We start from the raw sequence: 8,706 nt of genomic DNA, 5'->3' as shown, positions 1-8,706 counted from the left end.
CAATATAAAATTCCTCTAACAGAATAGGTATTACCCGACATGTAGGTTACCAGAAATATTATAACAATGTTGTCAAAACGAGTACATACGAAATGTTAAAATGCTGGCCACTTTCGGGACGACGGTAAAAGTCGAAAGGTGCGGGCTGCTCATGCGCATTCATTCGAAACCAGCTTGACAAATGTCCCAGCAACGCCTAGTTTTTTACAGGCTAAAGTTGTCTTTGGAGGGTATTTTTAGGTTAATTTTATGTTAGAAACCTTCAATACGAAACAAGTGTATGCTAAAGCATTCAAGCCAATTTAAAGTAAAATATCGTAATAAAACATACAATGTAATTTCAATCAAATGTAATCAAATTTATGAGAATGGTTATAAAACACTATATAGTATAGTATGTAAGATTTGTGTGCATATATATGTTTGTAGCTGTCTAGAGTTCACGATAAAACATACTATCTGTAAGCATGTGCATTTAGTGCACATGCATGAGGTGATAATGGACATTAATTATTTTGTCGAAGAGGTAACAAGTGATCTAGGGAAAAATGCAAGATCGACTAAATCGCAAGATAAGAAAGAAACTAAATGAATGTTGACAAAAAATATATACAAAGGCAGTAGCGGAAGAAGCAAATGAGGACAATGATCTTGATAACAAAATATACAATATATATCACATTTTGAAGTCAATGGGTCAATATTCTCATAACGAGGTGATGCTTCAGAGATTTCAATAAAAATAAACCAAAAGGAAAACATAAGATGGAGAAACAGTAATACTTATCAACAACGAAATGTAGAAAAATAAATATGTTTTACCAAAAGCACAATATATTACCTCATTGTTTTTCTCACTTTTTGAAGTAAATTTCAGGATAATTAATGCTGATTAAATTACAAAAGTTGGATTAGGCTTACAGGGAAACCACCACAATATGAAAAAGGCGCTCCTAGAACTTTACCTTATAGGTGGAATGGAAAAGAGTTCACTCTAAATATTATAAAGATATAATTACAACCCAACATCCTGTTGTCCATCGATATTTAGGTCAATTTTCCGCGTTATTGAACCGAAAGAAATAATAGATCACAAAGCTTCAAATTTTGTGTTATCAATTTATTTCATATTTTCTGGTAAGTCCATCTTATAATTACACTGTCCCAAAAATTTATTTTATAACATAATCTTTTGATTTATGTCCAATATCAAATAGCTACAGGTATAAAGTATACAAATATGACCGTTTTTCATTCTTACCTTTACTATAATATTCAAGCAAATCCTGTTTTCAGATTATTTAAGATAAATATACGGTTGTTACATAGCAATTTATAAAAATCAGTGCGACAAAATTAGAATGACTAATTAATAATCCACATCTTATACACTTATTTTCGTATTGTCTGCTGCTAATTTTCTGTATTAAATAATAAATATCTCCTAACCGCAACTCTCATCATCTACAAGCAACAACGCGTTGCAGTGAAATTTACCTAGATTGTTTCGAATGACTGCGCATGAACAGCCAGCACACCAAGGACTTTCGGTAGATTTCGGATTCGGTTTAGCGCATGCGGATTCTTATTAACTTTGAGCGAACAAGCAAGGCGTCTGACAAGCTCAGCACAAGCGCAAGTATTTTGTTTTGTAACTGATGTTGAAAATATGATTTTAGTTTTTGCTTGTATATCACTCCGTCAGAAAGAAATTGAGGCTCATGTAATTAAAAAGCTAAAACAAAACATATGTTACTTTAAGTAATGAAATAAAGGAAAACTATATATAAAATATTATATGAGCATCAGAATTGTGATAGACCAGTCAATAATGTTTGATCACTATACAACATCCAATTGTATTTTAATTTCATTCTATACTTATTCAAAGATATATAATTAAAAGTATATAACAATAATTTGTGGTCAATATTTCGTTACATTATTCTTCAATAAGTTTGTTAATGTTATAGAAATAGTTAAATAACATACCTTTGTATAACTGCTTTTCAGATTGTTATTAAACAACGTAAAATGTATATAACTTATCGGTCCAATTTCGCAGATTGTTAAAGATATAAAGCATCTAACAGAAAATTCTAAAATGAACATACATTTTTTATAACGTTCGAATTTTATTTTATCTTTCAGATTCTATAGCTGTCTTCACTAAAATATAAAATAACAGGATATTAAGAGTTAATACGACAAAATATATAACATAAAAAAGAAACTAATTACGAAACAGTTCAACTAAAAATAACATCTACGATTCCTATTTATCTAAAACATTTTTCAAGTGAAGTAACGATATAAAACAAGCTGAAAGTTATTTAGAATATTCAGTGGAATAAACTTTTATAACGAAGAGATGGGACTGTCCTTTAAAGGCCAAAAATTATTGAGTATTATTTAAATTGCATGATTTATTTTCTTTCATTTCAAAAATTATAGTTACATTTCCGTCCACTTTTTGTTTTTCTTTTTCAATTAATTAGTTAATTAGAATTAGTTCCACCAAATTGAAAAAAGTGTTAAATTCATTTTCGATTTTTTCAATTTCAAGATCATCTCTCTGCTCAGTTATCAACAATGAAATTCAAATATTTATGTATATATTTATTCAAATATATATTTGTTAATATTTAGTAACAAATTTAGTACTCGAGTACTTTCCTTATCTGTGTTATTAAAAATGCCAATGAGGAGTATTGTAGGTTACAATTGATTTCGAGAGTGATTGAAAATGTAGTGGATAGGCTTAGAATACAATGAAATCGTACACATCAATATAACAATAGAGAATACGAGATAATGTAAATGAGCGATTCCGCAGATCCAGTGCAGGTGTCGCCACCATTCGGCTTACTAATTTCTGAGATTTTAAACAACTTATTAGCCAATATTCAAAAATATCATAATTCCAAATTCCAAATTATGTGGTTTGGTGCAACGCATATTGTACAGAACATTTTAATGTCCACCTTGAAGGTATTATACCATAAAAGTTGTGAGTAAGATTCAAATTTGTATCAGAAAAAGCTTAACAAAATCTATAACAACTTCAGATACTAGAATAAATGTATCCTAATTAAATTTGTATTTGATTTTTGCTCACTACAGTAAAGTAAATTATTGTTCAGGAACTACAAACGTTTCTTCATCTCAACAACGATTTATTCAACATGTTTAAATGGCCATAGCACTAAGAACTTGCCGGTGATTATGCGAGGAAGTTTGATTCAATGTCAGTCGAACAAATGGGTATTATTATTGTAGGACAAATTTTGGTATGGGTGGCAGATATGGGTGGTATGAAGTTCATTAGAGTATGTGGTGTAACGCGTCATAGCAACATCTCTATGAATGACAGATTCTTGGTTAAAATCACTAAGACTTCATATATAGGCATTTAATTAAACTTATTTTTTGATCACAAAAATTTTCAAATGTATATTATAACAACTACTAATATAAAACAAGCTGGGAATCTTATCTCGTGGGAAAAATACGTTAATAATAAAACGTTTCTCTCCATTTAATTCGTAATAATCATAGTTAAGAATTTTATCTGAGTATGACCGGGTCATTCAACTAACATGAAACAATATTTATCTATTTAAGTAATACTTCTATCAATCTTTATATTATTAATTATTAGCAAAACTGTGATAAGGTAATAAAAACAAATATATATATAACAAGTTTATATGCTAGTTTTGTCGAAGGAAAATATTTCTATATTTTTATTTTCTTAAATAATATAATTACCCGATAATCACATTTGCCCATTTCTAATAATTAAAACATAACAAAATCTTAATTTATTTATTTGATAATTTTATCAACATCTATTTTGTTATTTAGTAAGTTAACTGTAGTAAGACGCTTGCATATAAGTATAAATTAGTCAGGGATTATAAACACATAAACTGTTATTTTAATTGTAAACTATTATAATTAAAAGAAAGAAAAGGCGACTTGTTAAACAGCAATACAAAACGACACTTGTAGTGTAAAAACAGATCAACCCGTCTCACTCGTTCACTATTTAGGTACTTATAGGTAAATTAGGTAAAATAAATACCCCTTGCACATGCTAACGATAGTCATTACACTAACCAGTATTATATAATGTAATGCATATTCTACTCCAAGAAGAATTATTATACTTTTACAGACAAATCCCTCGCTAACTATCCTGACTACAATTTTATGATGACACATAATTTCAAATAATTTAAATGGTGTTAGCTAAAAAACGTAAAGGTTAACGTCAATTAAGGTTACTAAATCACAGCAACGTACAAACAATACTGGAAAACTCACAGTAAACCAGAATATTTAGCTTTAGGCTTTTAGCTCTTAACATTAGGTTAAATTAACCTAATTTGTTTAATTTAAGAAATACCTGTAACATACTACCTATAAAATAAATATTTACCCCGTACTCTCCTTGTTTGTGTATTTACGCAAGTACAGCAGAAGAATAGTAATAGTTCAATTTATAAGTTAAGATTATACGAGTACTAAAGAAATTAATTTATAAGATATACTCAAAAAATGTACTTAATAAAAAACCATTGAGTTTGCTTTATATGTAGTAATCAAGTGTTGCATTTTTATATCTCTATTTCAACAGAATAGTGTATCTCTATTTCATCCTTTAGCCTTTATTGATATTTTATACCTTATTTACCTTTAAATGTAATGGTTAATCATACTTTTTTTTGATTTTTTTTGGAATTTTCATTCAAATTATGTAACTTATCATCTATCTATCATTTTATTATGTTTGTAGTTCATTTTTACTTCTACGGTCTATATATATATATATATATATATATATATATATATATATATATATATATATATATATATAATGTACTAACTTAAACAATGCTGTTCAAGTGGCTAAAATTAGTTAAAAAATATGAAGAAAATAATACGATAAAAATAAACGACCGTATTTTTAAAATTAAAAGATTATTTTCGTAGCTGACTCATTTCTATATTTTCTTCAAATATCTTTTGGTGTTTTTTGAATTTTTGAATTTTGTTTCAAAATAGTGAACAGTTCTTGTATTACAAATCTGGTGGATATCTTTGAAGGATAATAATTAGTATTTAAAAATTAGTTCCAGAGAATTAATATCACAGCCAATAGTTAAAATAAGGACAATAAACTTTTTTTTATTATTTAATTAATATATTGTTACTAGTCGTTTCCGTCTAACCTACAATTTATCTTTATGATAACCTAAATCCAGGTATATAACTAGGAGGACCCATCGGCCCTATCTCAGCCTATGGTGAAATAATGTTTATACATGTTACTGCTGAATTTTTTAATATATGCACCTTACTACACAACACTATCACATGGTTTGATTCTTTTGAGTCTGTGTCCTGTTCTGGCGGTATCCAATAGTTGTAATATTCCATTATTCGTATGAGAATAGAGTCTTTCATCATGCCCCCTTGCAATTCTCTTGACATCTTGACTGACTGTGGGTATCTGAAGGTCTCGATGTAGGTAATTAGTCCTATAGTGTTTGGGTGCACCCACAACACCTCTCAGGAAGGACGATAAACTGACACAGAAATGTTTATGTTCATTATCAACGGTACATGTTCACTCAACCAGTGAAAAGTAATTCTTGGCTCAGTATTCAACTATTAATATATATATAATCATTAAAAAAGGACTGATAACTAGGTTATTTGATATCAATAACTAAAAATAGACATTTCCATATAAAAGGCAGAAATGAAACGAAAATAAAATATTGAAAGAAACGTCTTAGATATCTAAAATCTACATTACAAGGATTCAAGTTGTTACATACAAAACAAAGATATCTAACGTCAACAACAAGTAATTAAAAAGGAAAAAACCTCAATCAACTCTTTTTCCAAATCAAATAACGTAATTAATAGTCACACAATTAATATATTTATCTAATCAGGTCAGATTATTGGATTTATGAAAATGCCTTTATTTTCATATTTACAGGGAATGAAGAAATTAACATAAACACTTGATATATACATAATATTTATTTATTAATAAGGTGGAAACAGATATGTAAATTTACTCCTCAGGATCTGCTCTAAAAATCCTCATTACGGTTTAACAGTGTTGAGATCTGGTGATTGGACTGGCCTGATAAGATATTAAATGATATGTTGATGCTCCTCAAACCTCTGACTCTGTGTATGGATGAATCATTGCCTTGGAATAAGGACTTTATTATTGAATGTGTCGAGATATTACACATGGGCTGCAAACTCGTAGGCCTAACACGTAAAAGGCGCTAATATTATTGCATTAACCGCTTTTTGCATTTGTACCAAACTTCAAAAGAAAGATGTTACAATTTCAAGACATTCTATTATAAGTTTTTGAGTTATTGTGCTAAGAGTGACACTACTTTTATTATTTACAAAACAATGAATAGTGTTAACAAAGAATACCATTCAAACGAAGTAATGGCTTGAAATGTTTTATAAGGACTCCGTTCCATTAGATACAACAATAAAATATTGGTTTGCTGACTTCGCTTCAAAACGTGGTCGTAGAGACACTGATACCAGTCGTATAGACGCAGTGGACGTCCAAATGAGGTGGTAATACCAGAAAACATCTATAAAATCCACAAATGTGGTTTTGAGATGATATAGTGGCGCTGGAATGATTTTTTTGCTCTTGATGGAGATTACTTTGATGATTAAAGTCAATTTTGAACAAAAAATGATCGCGTTTTCTTTGCTATTCGCGAGACTTTTCAGCCCATGTGTTATATTCACAGCAATGCCGCCAGTGATCTACTTTATGCTTCACTGTAGCAATTACACAGTCGTAATCACAGATATGCGAGTCCTCCATACATAAACCCAGCCACTTGTAAAGAAAAATGTAAACGACAATTTGCTGGACCATACCACATACTCTCAATCATAAAGTGTCTAGGTTTTACGATTGTTGTATCACTTCTTTCACAGCTTAATATTGGTTTCCATTAATAACAGTTTGCCAATCACAGTCCTTCTATGAACGTTAGCTTTGTGGAACTTACTCTGCACTATTTTTGTCGAATGATATTCAAGTGAGTGTTGAGTTTTCCTATCACTCTTGGTATCACCTTTTGTCAGTAGTTTTTTGTTGTCTGTCCACAATCCTCTTTAATTATCACCAGTCTCTGTTAGTTAAATTTGGGTTTCATCAACTATTTCTCTTCTCCAGTGATAGTTTACCATGTTTCGTATATTCTATGATTATCGTGGATATTGTCGCTCGTAAGACGTTAAACAATACGGCTCTTGCGCAGTTTGAGAGATCACACACTTCACGGAACAGAGCAAAGTACTCAAAATACTGATATTTAACCTTGAGACTGATATAACCAAAACTTGATTTAAACTAAGCAATACATACAATATTTTCATGGAAGCAATGTTGCCAACATGCAACAAGATGTTCCCTATTGCATGGTGCTTATATGTTACTATCATGATGATTGATATTTTTTTTCATAAAATATAAACGTAAAAAACAAGAATCAGCCATGATCAACCAGTTTAGATTATGTCAATGTTCAGTGATTCTCTATGGATGTTGGGAGCAGTAAAAATATCAATCTATCCATATATCATTATTAAAAAAAATTATATATTCACTACCCCAAAGAGCAAAAGAAAAGGTTTTTTTTGGTCTGGAAAATATATCGATATATTGAAATATTATCGTTTTAAATACATGTTCTCTATGCAGAAAAATTATAGACATGTTTTTATAATTTTTTTAGATATATCTATAATTTTCAAGAAACGTAAAATGCGAACATAATTTTGTGACACATTTTGAGAATCATTTTATCTTTTTATCTGGGTTTGTTCAGACCATACACCTGATATACATTATATCTACAAATATCTAATACACAAATACATCTAATCTACAAATATACACTTCAAAACTCGCAATTAATACCCAAAATAAATTATTTTAATGCATTCGCGTCCAACTTCATTGTTTATTAACTGTATACTGACGTAATATGACGCTGCTAAGCGTTTTGGCACGAATTTAAATGGTAAAATAAATAAAATAATAACAAATCAGTAAAATAAATGGTAAACCCTTTTTTGTCGTCAAACTCTTTATATCCTGCAGAAATAATATATTTTTAAGAAATGGTAAACACATTAGAATATTAATGAATTATTTTCCAAAATAGTCATCATTTCAATTGATTGATAAAATGTCTGACAATATGGTGGACGAATTTTTTTTTTTTAACAAATTTATAATTTATTTTATTTGTAATATTTTTATTGTAAGAAGTACAATATGGAAACGAAAAAAATATCAAACTTACACCCACATCTTCTTTGTCTTGTTGATATTCTATGTGAGGGAAGAATTGTGCTTTTGACACCAAATTCAACATCATCAAGCTTTTGAAAGCACTGCCAATAGCTTGTATGAGTTATAAGTCGCCAAGATCATATGATCCTAAAAACAATCGACGAGTGAAGACTTCCTCAAACATAAATAGAGAAGAAAATCTATATAACACTTCAGACCCCAAGTGCTAACAGATTTCCAAACTCAATATGTAATGATTAAATATTGAAAACACACCATTTTATTTTACTAATCTAGATGGCACCTAATTTCAATGTTGAACCTAAGAGGCTTTT

This window comes from Rhynchophorus ferrugineus, unplaced genomic scaffold (genome assembly GCF_030347505.1).
Source record: "Rhynchophorus ferrugineus isolate W39M unplaced genomic scaffold, kcgeb_rfMv2 rfM11, whole genome shotgun sequence".
NCBI lineage: Eukaryota > Metazoa > Arthropoda > Insecta > Coleoptera > Curculionidae > Rhynchophorus > Rhynchophorus ferrugineus.
The sequence above is the reverse complement of the archived record's forward strand: the minus strand, read 5'-3'. Positions refer to the sequence as shown.